A 17,079-nucleotide genomic window follows, 5' to 3' on the forward strand; every position below is an offset into this window, starting at 1 on the left:
AATATCGTTCTTCACTCCTATGAAGACTCACTCGTTTATAGGCTGGGTAGCAAAATTTCCCGTGATTTGGGAGAAATCTATAGTTAGCCTTATTGAAACTGCATGAACTCAGAGCAGATAAAGGGAAAGAGGTTGACCCTGGGAAAATCCAGATAATGAAGATAATGTTATTAAAACAAGAACAACTATTTTTCGGACAATATTGGGCCTCTATGAATGCAAAAATTTTAAAACTATGTATTTAGTAACATTCCACTGTCAACTACTAATTGACTTTAGTCAACTACTATGACTTTAGTTAATTTGTTTTTATTTTGACAAAGGGGAAGAACTTATGTATTAGTGAAACTTTTCTGTACATAAAAATTTCAAATATGACTTCTATATAATATATGATAAAGGGTAGTAATAAGGGTTTAGGAGGTTGGGCTTTTATTATATTGGGCATATGGAGATTGCTATCAGTATATATGCAACACACAGACTCAACAACACTGAAAATAGGAGATCTCAACAGAATCCATTGACTTTAATGTGCCTGTCATGGTAGCAAGCAGGGGATGGAGGAGGTTGGCTAGGGCATGGGGGATGATAGAATATAATGTATTGGTGATGGGAGTTGACAATGGTGTTGGGATTGGTGTTGAAATATTATATGCCTAAGCAGTGGTGCAGAGCAGAATAAGGTGCCTTGCTGGCGCTAGCCTAGGACGGACTGCAGTTCAATTCCCCAGAGTCCCATATGGTCCCCTAAGCCAGGAGCGATTTCTGAGCGCATAGCCAGGAGTAACCCATAAGTGTCACCAGGTGTGGCCCAAAAAGCCAAAGAGAGAGAGAGAGAGAGAGAGAGAGAGAGAGAGAGAGAGAGAGAGAGAGAGAGAGAGAGAGAGAGAAGAAAAGAAAAGAAATATTGTACGGCTAGAACTCAACTATCAATGACTTTGTAAATCACAATTTTTTAAAAAAATATCAAAAACATAATAAATCTATTAAAAAGTATAAAAACATATATTATGTGAAGAATAGGAGATATTTATTAATATAGTGGAGAAAAAAGGGTTGAAATAAAAGTGTAAAACTTGGCACAAAGCTGAATAGTATTCTATAGGATAAGCATTCTAGCATTTTGGACCACCTTTTCTATAAAATAAAAATCAATCTTCTTTACATTAGTATTTGACATTACAGAATATAATAGAAAAATATGTCAGAACATAAACATTGCACATATAATTGGGTAATCTTCTGTAAGGTTGTTAGACAATGTTATTGTATAAAACTTGTATATATATGTGTGTATATATATGTATATATATATTTATATGTATACACAGAGAGAGATTTTCTCAAGGCTTACTCTTGGCTTTGTGCCTAGAGATCACTCTTCTGGCAAGCTAGGAATCATACATGGTACCAGGGATTGAACCTGAGTTGGCATGTGCAAGGCAAGCACCCTCTACCCATTGTAATATCACTCCACCCCTATGAAAGGATAGATTTTCATAATAACATGTTGGTACATATAGTTCACTATTAGCAAAATGTTATTACAATCATGCTTATACCAAGACTTAATCACTTGATTCTTCACAATCAATCTTTTTATTCTATGCCCAGGTCTCACTCTTCCTCATTAAGCTTCCTCAAATACTAATTAGTTATTCAGTTTTCTGTATCAAAGATGTAGATAGATAAATTCTCTACATATTTCCTATCAATGGAAACATAATATTCTCTTTTTAATACAAGCTGCTCAAATAATATCTTATAATGTTTCTCCCTCCAAATCGTTTATTTGATTGAAATTTAGACCATCATAGCTTTCAAAATATCTCATAATTTTCCACCTCAGTCTATCTAACTATGGAGATAAGACATATAGCAATTATATAAAAATAGTACAATAAAAGCTATGCCCACCATACTATACTCATTAAAAAAGTAGACATCCCGTTTTTTAGTACTACAATGTATTCTTGGAAATTGCTGAGTTTATTTTTTTATAGATGTAATGTTGGTTTACAAAACTTTATGCCATAGGTCCCTGAGCAATTTTATACCTCTTCAAAATGCACATTAATATATTATTACTCAAGACCCACATACCATTTTTCCTCTACCATTACCCACAAATTTCTCATCCCTTTTAGCACTTTGCCCTTCCTTTGCTGTTGGACCATCTGCAGTGCTGTTCATCCAGTTTCAGACAAGGCAATTATTTTAACCCTCTTCTATACATCTCTCAAACTCTTTCGTCTTTTGTCTCTTGAACTAAGTAGTAACAATGAACTAAATTGTAGTTGAGTTGACCCAGCTTAACTCCCAAGTATCTTCTAAAGAAGCATTTAAATAGTTCACTGTGTTTAATGCAGTAACATTTACTATTCGATTCCAAATTAATTTTTAGACTATATCAAAAAGAAATTCTATTCTCTTCATTTAAGAGATGACTCTGTGAATTAACCTAATCTGCTTAAGTACTAAATAAAAGATTCTTTTACTCACCCTTCAGGGCCTCTTAAAATCTCCTTCAGGTTGCCCTTAAGAAAAAAAATAAGCTCTCCACCATAAGAATTTAAAAAGAAAAATAAAAAAATAATCTCAACTAAAATGAACCCCAAACACTCCTTCATGAAACTAGTCATGTTCATGGGTTAATAGCATTTAGTTTCTTCTTCTCCGACAGGAGAAGGTTCCTGTTCATTTTCATAGATGCAAATAGATTTGAGCTATTCATTGGCTTATAGACACAGGCCTGTGCTGTTGAACAAAATAGCCACTGGCTAAAGTGCATAAGAGATGAATCCTCCAGAATATGCCCATTTGAAAATAAGAGGAAACTCATTTGATGAAAATTATAACAAACTCATTCTGTGCTCAGAACCTTCTTCTTGGTCCTGCCCAGAGACAAAAAGAATGCTTGATCTATCCCAAGAATCTTGATTCAACAAGAATTCATGAACATTTTACTCTACAACAGAATGAAAGTCCCATCAGCTAAATGTCTGCAGAGAGTGTGAACCATTGTATACAGGTGAGATGCAGTTAATCTGGTTACAACAATGTCCTTGTCAAAGTAGAAGATCTTCTACAAACACAGAGTAATTAAGATAGTCAGAGAGGTTCTATTTTCATAGTTTTCCTGTTAGGTTTTTGTTAGAGCTAATTTTATGGTTTTCCTATTAGGGTCACTTTTCTTGTCTTGTCTTGTTTGTTTGTTTGCGGTTCACACCTGGTGGCACTTAGAGTAAACTCCTGACTCTGCACTCAAGGATCATTCATGGCTGTCTTGGAAATCGATATAAATGTCAAGGATCAAACCTGGGTAGGCCACATTCATGGCAAGCCCTAACCCACTCTACTGTCTCTCCAACCCATCTCTTTCCTGTCTTAATGAGAATGAGTTAGGGCAGAGGAGAGACATCACTCACCAAGAGTTTCTTTTTCTCAGATCACCCAAAGTAAAAAAAAAAAATGTCTACAATACTGTAATGTCCAACAATAGCAGAATAGACTTCTTATTTTACATCCTGAAGAACAGACACATCCTAAAGACTTCTTTAGTTTTGGGCTTAAAATTTCAAAGCAGAAATAGAGGCAAAGTGAAGGAACTGGCATTAGATGATGCAAGTTTCCTTCAGCGTACAATAGAAAACAACAGGAATCTAATGTACTTATCATTTTTTAAAAAGTGACAACAAAAGAAATTTGCACACTGATGATTATGTCCCTGAAGTTATTGAGGAATTACATAATGTATCAGGTAGGCCAAAGGAGCACCAATAAATCAACCTTTCCTAAACATAAAATGAGACTTGGCAAAGATGAAGAAGAGAAGGAAGAAACCAAAATGTGTGCATGAAATTTCCACATTAAAAACCCATCGGTCTTGCCTGGACCCTGATGTAATTTGAAAGGAAACAGACAATTCTATAATTTTAGCAAAATATTTATGGTACAGAATACAAGTTCATCAAAACATTCTCCCCCAAGTTCTCTAAAAAATATCAGCATTTCTTTTCTCTGCTACAGGGTGGCTAAAGTAAATTTATTTTTAGTACTTTCCAGAAAGTTCTGGAATCTAACTCTAAAAAACTGCAAAGATTCTTACGCTACCCACTCCCCACTTTCATTTAAAATTTTTTTGACCAAGTGGCCTGTGACCTTTCACTTCTTCATACAATTTAAAAGAGAGCAAGTGGTTTGATATATATGCTTCTTTGTCTCAAGGTCAAAGGGTCAACATTTTACAGAGAAAGTAAAAAATTAGGTTGTTGCTTTAGGAGAAAAGAACAGGAAGTCTAAATTTACATTGGATTTAAATTTTAACCCAGAGAAATCTCCTGTATGATCCTGGAAGTAAGTATTCATTGCAATGTAAAAAACTATATATTAAGTTAATGAATAATATGCAAAATATGTATATTAATGAATTTGTCTTTATAGCATGTCAGGTTATTCTAAATGTTGGATCAGAGTTGAAATATGTGGATTGTTAAAATCAGTTTATCTATTTACACATACAGCAATCATTTATTGGGTTATATTCTGTGCCAGACAGGGTTTTGATAATTAAATTAAATTTAAAATAGAATGAGTGACCCTAATAGGCAACTAGTACTTGTCTGCTAGCATGAAAACTAAAATGCAACATACAAAATGAAGTGATAAGAGAAGAAATTACGACCAAAGAGAACTAGCAGGCAAACTTTCACTCAAGATATATATTGATCAACATTATTTATAGTTAGGGGCAAGAAAATCAAAAGCATCTGAGCCACCACCTCATACAACTGAAAATAGCTTATGATCAAAATATTAAAAATATGGAATATTGAATTCTTGAGTATTGAAAACATTGAACACATTAATAGCACTGGAATTATAGTCTCAAGCAAAAATTAAACATAAAAAACAAAAATAATATAAAACTATTTAAACAAGCATTGAAGAGAATATAAACATAAGGAATGCTGGTAAACTATTTGTGAGAATGCAAACTGGTACTTCCACTAAGGAAAACTGCATGGAAACTTCTTGAAAGATGATAATGCCATATTATTCAGTAATATACCCTTAGGTACTTGTATGAAAGATATAAAATAAGGATACAAAAAGATATCAGAACCCCTATAACATTGGATCCCAATATTCCAAATGGAATCAACATAAATTCCACAAATAGAAAATAGGATAAAAAAATTATGGTCTTTACATTCAATGGACTACTTCTCTGCCACAGACATCTACATATGAGTAATTGTCCCCAGGCTCATGGTCAAGATTTCAGTGCCAGCCAACTAAAAGATTCTTTCTTTCTTTATTTCCAAGCACAAATATCTTCTTCAAATTCCCCCCAAAATACATAAGTTATGGGCCAAACACCATTCCATTTGTCATATATACCAGAGCTTCTTCATTCAGTCATCCATTGATGGGTATTTAGATGGATTCCATGTTCTGTAATACAAATTTAAAACAAAGTTCAGTATTTCTCCAGAGATACCTGAAAATACTTTAGTTGAAGCAAATGCCTTTAAATTCCACAAATTCTACTGATGCTCAGCTACCCTATTTTAAGAACTGAGAAGGGTGATGTTTAAGTAAAGGTCAAATTCTGAGTCTAGGGTAGCAACCAGTAAAATTTAGGAAAGTAAATATTTTAGATTTTATGGATAAAATGCTTTCTTTCAGAATTCCTCAATTTTTCTCTTTAGCAAAAATATAATCTTGAACCATTAATAATAAAATAAATAAATAGGACAGTATTCTGATAAATTCTGTGTGCTGGTATTTGAACTTGGTATAATTTTCCTATGTTAAGAAATGGGATTTCCCATATGTTTTATATTTAAAAAAAATCTCTGCAATGTAAAAGTATTATTTGCTAATATCACATACATAGAGCAACACTAAGCATACCAAATTTGACTCAAAAGCTGCAGTTTTCTGTACAAAATAACTTATTCCCAGAGTTGCAATGTGATCATTACTGTGACTTCTAATAATCATCACATTTTCAAATTCACTTAAACTCATTTGTGTTTGCATATATATATAATATGTATACATATGCATACATATTTTAATATGCATATATTTGAAAATTAAGACAGAAGCAAATGGAATGCTGTGAGATTCAAGAAAGGGGTCAGGAGATAAGAAAAGGGAGAGCAGGAAGAAAAGATATCAAACAATCTACCAAACAATTTTTACAAAAGCATTATTTTATACCAAAAAAAATGGAATTACCTTATTATAAGATCTATGAATATCTATGTTGCAGTTATCAGGTCTCCATTGTGGAACTTCACTGATTTCTGTTTTTGCTGATTTAGTCCCAGAGGTACAGACAACTCCCCTTTAAGGACTATCTTGGGGTTTGAGAATAGAAGAATCAATACATTTGAGCAGATTTCACAGCTTCACAGTTCTCCGTGCTCCCTAAAATATGAGTGTTAAGCCAGAAATATCCACCACTGCATTCCATACTACTGGAGTGAATGTTATCCTAAGATAGCTTGGTGTGAGTGGGGACGGCTTGAATATGAATACCATTCCAATACTTGGGAGGTTGCTGCTGTTTTTGAGACTAGTAAAACATGTTCTAATATGCATGAAAAGACCTGTAGAGCTTAGAAAAACATCTCTAACTACTGAGAAAACATTGGCCTTGGAACGTGCATGCTTTCATATTTCTTTTGTGTCTCCTACCACCTCATTTGCTCTAGGTTTTGTACTATATAAGAATAAAGGAAATAAGGAGTTAAAAAAGGAGGTGAATCTTAGTAAAGGATTACTCTGGCCTGAAATTTCTTTCTAGCTGTAAGAATGAAGTTTTTTTTTTTTTTTTGTATCTTTATGTTTTGTTATTTTTTGGGGGTCATGCTTGGCCAAATTCAGAGATTATCACCTTTTGTTCCCTTTCTTAACGCCTCAGGCCTAGGTGTGGTCCTTGTTCTATTGTAAAGAATCCTCTATATTATCTTTTCCAATGTGCTCTCAGACAATCTGAGGCCAAGGACTTAAATTTCCCTATCAAAGAATCAAATAGTTTAAACACCATTAAACTCAGATTACAATTCTTAAGGATTGCCCACAATCTGCACTGTCACTAGAATAAATAAAAGTGTAATGATGTTTCATTGTTTTAATAGTAATAAAAAAGAAAAATATGATTTACTGATATAAAATAATTTTCTTCAAATGACATGAGTATTTATCAGATCAGTGTCCCTGTGCGGACCAGTGTCTGGAAAAGAAAAGAAAAGAAAAGAAAGAAATAAATGAAGAAACAAGGAAAGAAAGAGAGAGGGAAAGAAGAAAGAAAGAAAGAAAGAAAGAAAGAAAGAAAGAAAGAAAGAAAGAAAGAAAGAAAGAAAGAAAGAAAGAAAGAAAGAAAGAAAGAAAGAAAGAAAGAAAGAAAGAAAGAAAGAAAGAGAAAGAAAGAAGAGACAAAGAAAAAAGAAAGAAAGAAAGAAAGAAAGAAAGAAGAAAGAAAGAAGAAAGAAAGAAAGAAGAAAGAAAGAAAGAAAGAAAGAAAGAAAGAAAGAAAGAAAGAAAGAAAGAAAGAAAGAAAGAAAGAAAGAAAGAAAGAAAGAAAGAAAGAAAGAAAGAAAGAAAGAAAGAAAGAAAAAGGAAGGAAGAAGGGAGGGAGGGAGGAAGGGAGGAGGGAGATAGAGAGGAAAGGAGGGGGAGGAGGGAGGAAGGGAGGGGGAGGAGGGAGGAAGGGAGGAAGGGAGGGAGGGAGGAAGGGAGGGAGGGAGGAAAGAAGGAAGAAAGGGACGGAGAGAGGAAAGAAGGAAGGGAGGGAGGAAGGGAGGAAGGGAGGGAGGGAGGAAGGGTGGGAGGGATGAGGGAAGGAGGGAGGGACGAAGGAGGGAGGGAGGAAGGGAGGGAGGGAGGGAGGAAGGAAGGGAGGGAGGGAGGAAGGAAGGGAGGGATGAAGGTAGGGAGGGTTGAGGAAAGGAGGGAGGGAGGAATGGAGGGAGGGAGGGAGGAAGGAAGGGAGGGGGAGGAGGGAGGAAGGGAGGAAGGGAGGGAGGGAGGGAGGGAGGGAAGGGGGGAGGGAGGAAGGGAGGGAGGGATGAGGAAAGGAGGGAGGGAGGGAGGAATGGAGGGAGGGAAGGGGGGAGGGAGGAAGGGAGGGAGGGATGACAGAAGGAGGGAGGGAGGAAGGAAGGGAGGAGGGAGGAAGGAAGGGAGGGAGGGAGGGAGGAAGGAAGGGAGGGAGGAAGGAAGGGAGGAGGGAGGAAGGAAGGGAGGGAGGGAGGAAGGAGGAAGGGAGGGAGGAAGGAAGGGAGGGAGGGAGGAAGAAGGGAGGGAGGGGGGAGGAAGGGAGAGGGAGGAAGGAAGGAAGTGAAGGAAGGAAGGAAGTGAAGGAAGGAAGGAAGGAAGGAAGGAAGGAAGGAAGGAAGGAAGGAAGGAAGGAAGGAAGGAAGGAAAACAAATTCAAAGAATTCAGCCTCTCACCAAGAGACTGGCAGGGTCAGAATATTATTCTTAAGCTTTACTTTCAGTGATCTCTATTGAAAGCATTGATGGTGGATGGATAGTAAGGCATTAGCAAAATGAAAACTTCAAAAATGAAACGGTACTCTCTGAGATGAGGGTTTCTTTTTGCTCCTCTCTATGAAAATTATTTTTGACTTCCTCTGTAAGCTCAGGTCCTAGCTTAGAAGCAGGATACTGGGTTAAAATTACAGATTCTTAAATAGACTTGGAAGGAATTTAAGAGCTCAACTAGAGGATCACTAATATTGGAAACATCCATCTAGAATGTCTGAGGGTATCTGATGCTGTTTTAGCTTAGCTAGTTAGTGCCTGAGCTTATCAAAATAAGACCTAGCCACTTTCTTTCTCATATCTCAAAATGAATCTCTTAGACTTCCTTTAATTTATACAGATGGAATGAGTCAACACAAGAAAACTCTTCACTTTACCTGAAGAATCAAATAAAAAACAGGGTTTAATGCGGCCTCCCTTTTTTATTGGTCATGAAAAGAGGGTATGGCTGGAGAGATAGCATGGAGGTAGGGAGTTTGCCTTGCATGCGGAATGAAGGTGGTTCAAATCTTGGGCATCCCATAAGGTCCCCCAAGCCTGCCAGAAGCGATTTCTGAGCATAGAGCCAGGAGTAACCCCTGAGTGCTGCAGGGTGTGACCCCCCCCCAAAAAAAAGCCAAATAAATAAATAAATAAATAAATAAAATACCCCCTAAAAGAAAGAAAACAGAGAGTGCAAAGTCCACGGGCAGTTCTTGTGAGATCCATATGGGTGGAAGAAATGTGTATCGTTCTATTATTATCTTTGGTTGTTTCAGAAATAAAGGAATAGAAAATTGTTTCTGATATTTGTAGGTTTGATTTATAAGAAAGAGCAGGAGAACAGAATTCCTTCCTGAAGTCCACATAAATCATCTATGATTAAAAAAAAAATCCTGTCAAATATAATCACCCTTCCATTCAAGCATAACATGTTTCACCAAAATGTTTAATCAATAATGCTTTTGCAAACAGCTATGTTACACATGTATTGTATAAGCAATACCAGATTTTGAAATAATTTTATTGAATAAATGATGGGATTGGACAAAGGCATATGGAAAGAAATATAATATACATTTTTAAAGAGTCCCTAACTTTTTTTGTGATGGGTTAAAGGCTTCCAAACAGTGCTCAAAGGGACTGACGTCAAGAAGACTTCCGGATATACTTGGCTTACTAGTTGAGTGGGTCCTACAGTGTTTGAACTACAGGGACTTTGAAGATGGTGTTTGGAGGACACTGGGACCATACCCTCCAATGTTCAGGACACTTCGAGGAGTATACCCAGTAATGTTTGAGAGGCTATGTGATTCCAGGGGTTGAACCATCTTTGGCTAGTCTGTGTTATTTCAGAATTACTAAGTGTTATTTCTAATTGTTAATGTGATTTATTGCACAGAGAATTTTGCTTTCTATTTGATCTTTATTATTATTCATTCTGTCCTATTCTACAGGATTTGATCAGTTTCCAAAATGACATGTGTCAACAAAAGAAAAACAGCTTAAGTGCTAGAAAACCTAGTCCTCAAGTCTTCATCTGCCCCATCCCCAAATTAAATATGATGAAAATAATAAGTTCAAGTGTAAAAGTAACACACAGAAAAACTGGGCTACAAAGCTATTTTATATAAATACTGGATAGAGATTATATATTGGGTTCTATGTGTTCAAATAATTCTTGCAATGACATGAGTGAATGTAGGAATGTGTGTTTGGATTCCTATATATTGGTAAGTGTGAATGAATGTGTTCAGGTGAATACATATATGAGCATTCATGTATGTGAGAACATGTATATGAGTATGTTGTTTGCATACTGTTCCTGATACTGATAACTAAGCCTAGGGGGACTGTGATCTTTTGTATGAATGCACAAAATATTTGAGACTCTTTTATTCATTTACATTTCTCAATGAGATGAAACTTAGCTGTTGCTTCACAAAATAATGAATAATTAAGTTTAAATACTTATTCTAAAAATAATTTAAGGGTCAGAGTGGTGGCGCAACAGTAGGGCATTTGCCTTGCATGCACTAACCTTGAACGGATTACGGTTGATTCCTTGGAGTCCCCAATGGTCCCCCAAGCTGTAAGCAATTTCTGAGTGCAAAACTAGGAGTAACCCTGAGCGTCACCGGGTGTGACCAAAATCAAAAACAACCAAACAAACAAACTTTAGTATTTAGATTTTGGGAGTAGAACACACCTGGAGATGCTCTATTTTACTCCTATCTCTGCACTCAGGAATTACTCCTAGCTGGGCTGAGGGACCCCATGGGTGCCAGGAATTGAACTCTGGACAACTCCATGCAAGGCAAAAACCCTACATGCTGTATTATTACTCTGAACACTTACGTTTTTATTTTTAAATAATAAAGCTTTATTTTTCTAATTGAGATATGACTTTTCCTAGCAAAACTTAAAATATATTTGATTTTTTTCCCTAGATCATGCTGCCAGAATGGGGTGGCTTCTAGAGATGTGACATAGAAGTTTCACTTCTATAGAGAGAATAGAGAATTTCAGTGTGTGATAATTTATATGATTATAGAAAACATGATCATTTTTCTTTGTACATACAACTTCAGTTTTCTCACTTCAGAAATGAAAGAAAAGTTTATATTTACCCATAATTATGATTCAGCCGTGTCTTCGATTGTATCTTTTATTAATATGATCAGTTTGTTTTACAATTTGACATTTATAACTTTTAGTTCCTTTATTACTTCTTAGAGGAATTAAGTGGATAATTTATTTTTTGGTTGTGGTTGTAATTATTGGACTTTCAGAACTAGCAATAGTACTAGACACTTTAGTCAGACCCTATATTTAAAAGAATTTCATTTAATTCTTATATTGCTTCTGAAAAATAGTTATGTCAGGATATTAAAATTAAGTGTTTTTTTTTTAAATCAAGGTCACTTGCTGTAGAGTATCATCCATATGGGGTACCAAGGATAGAGCCCAGGTCAATTGTATGTAAAGCAAGTGTCTTACCTACTATTCTGTTTCTCTAGCCCCAATTTGTGCACACTTTAAATTCAAGGTTAAAATCCAGAATTATAAAAACAAATATTTGGTTAGCCATCCATTGATTTGGAATAATACTACATAATGTCCTTTTTGTAAGAGGTTAGACTGTGACAAGGAATTCAATAGTTTTGTGTAGTGGGGTTGTTGGGAAAATATGGATTAGCTTTTTACATCAAAGTAAGAACAAATCAATGACTTAATGAAGCAGAAGTCACTTCAAAAATGGTAAATTCTACCATATTAGGCAGAGATCCATTGAATCAAATATTGAAATTGTATTGTTCTGCTCTGGATAAGAGGGTAGGCTTTGATGAGAGTAGAGGAATCAATCACATTTTTCAGTTCCATATATTTAAGTTTTTACTGTGATGAAGTAACTATTTTTCTTCCCTTAAAAAACAGAGTGGAAGGGGCTTGCAGATAGTATAGTTGTCAAAGTGCATGCCTACATAGCACACTATGGATGAGGGTCCAATACCAGGCACTAGATCCTCTTGGCATCTTCAATATATTTCTGAAAGTCTCTCTTCACCTTCTTCTGTGAGCACAGGCAGGTGTATGCTTGGAGGTCCCCATCACCCACAGAATAGTTCACTCAGGCACTGCAGGACCTGAGAAATGCTATATCCTTCAACCTTTGCAATGAATGAACCAACATCCAGTTGTCCAAAAACCATACCTGACATGTATTAAGAAGCCATCAGTCCCCTAAAAGAAAAAAAGTATAGATAAAAGCTAATGAGTGAGAGGTATCATAAAATGTCCTGTTAGGAATGATACTCTCTACAAAAGCCAGAATTTATAGCTAAAATTCATTGCAAAGGAACAATGATGTGGATTTAGAAAGGCACTTGAAATTTGTAAGACATTTTTCTCTTTAGATGAGAAAGTAAGCAAGTCACTTTATAGAAATGTTTTTGTACCAGTGTTTCTCAATTGCAACATACATGCATATTAACTGTACCATGTGTTTTCAAGAAGACACAGACACATAGCTATAGACTTTCTTGACATCTCCAGATGTCCTAACAGAAAGGTTAAAGTATTTTCTCTATTGCACCAACTTGGCTTTCTCCTGCATGATCTCTTTGGGAATATTTATCTTCTATGAGTTACAAAAAGATTCCTGGCCTTAGAGGAAAGACAGATGAACAAATTAACCCTGTGGGATTATACTGCTGGTTCTGGTCATGTTGCCTACTTAGGCTAATTTCTTTTCTTCCTCATATCCTTTTATATGGGATGTAGTTTAATGAGGAAAATCATCATTAGTAGACTATATATTGAAAAACCCAGAGGTCAATGCTCCTTATTCCAGTTCCTGTATTACTTGATTAAAAGAAATAAAGATGAGAGAGCCTGATTTTGTGGTATTTGGCACTTACTGTGTGTTAAGATGATTATCTATGCATTCAGACACATTTCCTTTTAAGATTATATATTAAGTTGAATAGTTATGACATATTAGCGGTTATAATATTTTTAAATTGTGATTGTTGAAGACTTAAGTCAGAGTGTTCTCTTTGGGGTTTCATGGATGACTGATCCTACAATAAAGGTTAGGATTTCTAAGATGAGGATCCTTATTCTAACTCTTCTATACTTGTGCTAATAAAAATGGAAAGAAAAGGGCCAGAGCAATTTCTGAATGCATAGCCAAGAGTAGACCCTAAGCATCACAGGTGTGGCCCAAAAACCGAAAAAAAAAAAAAAAGGAAAAAGAAAAGGAAACCAAAACAATGGTGCAAAGCTCCATTTTCTTAAACAACAACAACATTACTGACTTGAAGTTAATACCTCACAGAAATTTAGACATGAAGCCTTTTTTTTTTTTTTTTTTTTTTTTTGGTTTTTGGGGCACACCCAGTAAACGCTCAGGGGTTACTCCTGGGTATGTGCTCAGAAGTTGCTCCTGGCTTGGGGGACCATATGGGACAACGGGGGGATCGACACCGATGGTCCGTCCAAGGTTAGCGCAGGCAAGGCAGGCACTTACCTTTAGCGCCACCGCCCGGCCCCCATGAAGCCTTTTTTAATGGAAATGGATGGATAGGAACTCAAGAGATGATATAAAGTATTCCTATGTGTCATCTTTTAAGGTGAGAAAGTGCTGCACAGGAATAGGATTCAAAATGCTAACTGTTAAAATAGAGGTGACAGTTCATCAGAATACAAGGATGCCTACCTGGAGAAAGATTTTGGAAGACCTCTATTTTCTATGCTACCATTTGTTGCTGGGAACCTAGGAAGGTGCTATTGGGTAAAATAGGCTGTGGATGGCTGGGATATAGCAGTTTGTGTGAGGATTCAGAACAATAGATGTGCTGTATACAATTTTAATTTCTTTCTTTTCTTTTTTTCTTTTTTTTTTTTTTGGTTTTTGGGTCACACCCGGCAGCGCTCAGGGTCACTCCTGGCTCTATGCTCAGAAATCCTGGCAGGATCCAGGGACCATCTGGGATGCCGGGATTTGAATCACCATCCTTCTGCATGCAAGGCAAACGCCTTACCTCCATGCTATCTCTCTGGCCCCTAATTTTAATTTATTTCAATATTTTACTAAGGGCTATGAGTCTTCTAACAGAAATAGTACAAATATTTGCCCCCCCCAAAAAAAAACCCCAAATATTTGCCCCAAGTGCATATCATCCCTTCTGATGTAATTTTTAACAATAACTATGCAAATAATTATTTAAACACTGTTGTTACATGTTCATAATTTAATTTCAGTACAATGTATACCACCCTTCACCAATTCACATTTCCCATTACCAATGTCCCCAGTTTCCCTCCCTTCCTTCTGCAAATTTCTATGGCAGACATTTTTCTTCTCTTTTTCGCTCTGTTTTCTCTTCCTTTTAGACATCGTGTTTTGCTATATTCTTACTAAATAGGTATCATGCATTTTACTTTATCTCCTTTCGTCACTCAGGTATAATTTTTTTTAGAATATCTTCCGTACCATATCAAGTTCTTCAGTGGGATATTCATCTGAACTTCTCTAGCAAGGGTCCTTAAATTTTTTTAAACAGGGGGCCAGTTCACTGTCCCTCAGACATTAGAGGGTCTGACTATATAGTAAAACAAAACTTATGAACGAATTCTTATGCATACTGCATATATCTTATTTTGCAATGAAGAAACAAAACAGATACAAATACAATATGTGGCCCCGGGCCATAGTTTGAGGACCACTACTTAACTATTCATTTTATGGAACCTTTTTTGTTTGTTTCTTTGTTTTGGGGCACACTCTGTGACACTCAGGGGTTACTCCTGGCTATGTGCTCAAAAATCACTCTTGGATTGAGGGACCTTAGGGGACCCGGGGGGGGGGGGGGGAGGAGAGACTCAAACCCTGTTCGGTCCTAGGCTAGCCACGGGCAAGGCAGATGCCTTATGGCTTGTGCCACCGCTTGACCTCTTTATGGAACTCTTATACAAACTTACCTTTATTTGAAATGAATGGTTATTTTCCATTTGTCTTCTTTCTCAATCTCCAGGGCATAAGAAGGATGTCAACTTTGGAATGGGGTAGATATAATTTGATTTAAAGTTACTGTGTTATCAGATGAATAACCTAAATAACTGCATGACAAAATTACTTGACTTAGTTTCTTTCTTGTTTAATTTTTAGCCCTCTTTTTTACTTTTTCTTTTTTTTGCCCTCCAAACAGAACCATATAACTTGAACCATTTGTTTGCCTCACAAATTGAGGGGGAATAATGGAGGGTACCAAGACCAAACAGGTGTATGAACATTGAGTAGAAATAAAAAATGATCATACTTAAACACCAAATCCAAAGACAAGGACAACAGAATAGAAACCCAATCTACAACAAGCTAGACACAGAGGGGACCACTTATACTAGCATCCTGGGGGTCAAAGAAAGGGGACATGGGATGCATGCTGGAAACAGGGGTGAAGGGAGGACAACACTGGTGGTGGGAATGCCCCTGATTCAATGTCACTATGTACCTAAAATATAAGATTTGTAAAAAACAATTACTTGACTCTGGTAAGTACTAGATGGAAAGTGGATGTCCTGTAAATGTTTTCTACCATTTATTCCTTGCATTTATATTATCCCTGTATTGTATTGTTTATATGCTCCCTTTCTATGGGTATTTATTCCTGAGTCACTGTTAAATCATGAGAATATGTCTTTATCTCTTTCATCTCTGTATCTGTGGACCACATATTCAAGTAAAACTCATTAAATAGCCATTGAAAATACTTACTTGTAACTGGTCTTCTTTTCCCTTGGCTACTTCCCAGATTCACAACATTTTTAATATTTATTATATTGATAAAGTTACTTCAGGATCACATGTGTAGAGAATAAATATTGTCATGAATTTATCTAAATATTTTAAAGAGTCTTATTTCCTTAGCTACTCTCTATGAATCTTGTTCATTTGAAGTAGCTGATTTTTAGGTCTCTTTCTTATTCATATTTCCTAAGCATATCAGATATTACAACATGATCCCCCAAAAACTTTTCTTCCTCTGAAAACAATTGTAGATCTGGAAACTTTTTTTCTTTGCAAATTCTTTACTCGATTATTACAAGAAGCATAGAACTATGTAGAGCTCCCATTAACCAATTTTATGATTTTTAGCAAATACTTTTATGCCAATCTCAATTTTGCACTAAGCACAAGGCTAACATCGTTAGCTACTTCATAACATCATTTATAATATCAAATAGTTAATGTATTAAGTAGTACCTAAATCATTATCTATAAATGAGAAATAAAATCATTATATATAATCATTCTTTTCTTCTGTTCAGTTTAAATTAATAAATTTCATTCTATGATCAAATTTAAATAGTCAATTTATCTTGATATATTGAATACAAAAAAATCCATAGGAATAGAACAAGGATATTTAATACAGCATAGTTAATTTATAAAAATTGATTCTGTGTTACATAGGTAAAGATATTCCAACTACAAACCATATATGATATTTCTCGGTAATAACACAGTTTAAATAGATTCACATGAATGTAAAAATAGGAGAAAAGGGTATAAAATATATTGTGTGCTTTATTGTCTATGCATTTAAAAATTGCCTTTATTTCCCACATAACAGAATCAAATAAGAATCATTGTACTTAGAAATAATATGCTAATGTGTGTGCATGGATCCAGTGGGATTGGCAGAGATTGATTGTTTTTGTTCAATGCTGGGCCCAATTCTTTTCTGTGACTACAAGAAACATCATAAGAGGAAGTAAATTTATTGACCAATGAATTAACAGGGTTAATAAGCTCAACTGTTTGAATCAATGACATCCTCTCTTACGTTTGTGAATGTAAACAAGTCAATTACACATTTTTAGGTCAATATAGGGAATAAAGATTTAATGCTGTGTTTCCAGTACATTTGACAGCCAAGCACCTGCACTTGATGGAGTGAAAGAATCCAGAATTGAGTAAATCTAAGAAAATCAACTCTATGACTTCTTTTCTAAACCTTTCTGAGGTTC

Source organism: Suncus etruscus, chromosome 1 (assembly GCF_024139225.1).
Source record: "Suncus etruscus isolate mSunEtr1 chromosome 1, mSunEtr1.pri.cur, whole genome shotgun sequence".
NCBI lineage: Eukaryota > Metazoa > Chordata > Mammalia > Eulipotyphla > Soricidae > Suncus > Suncus etruscus.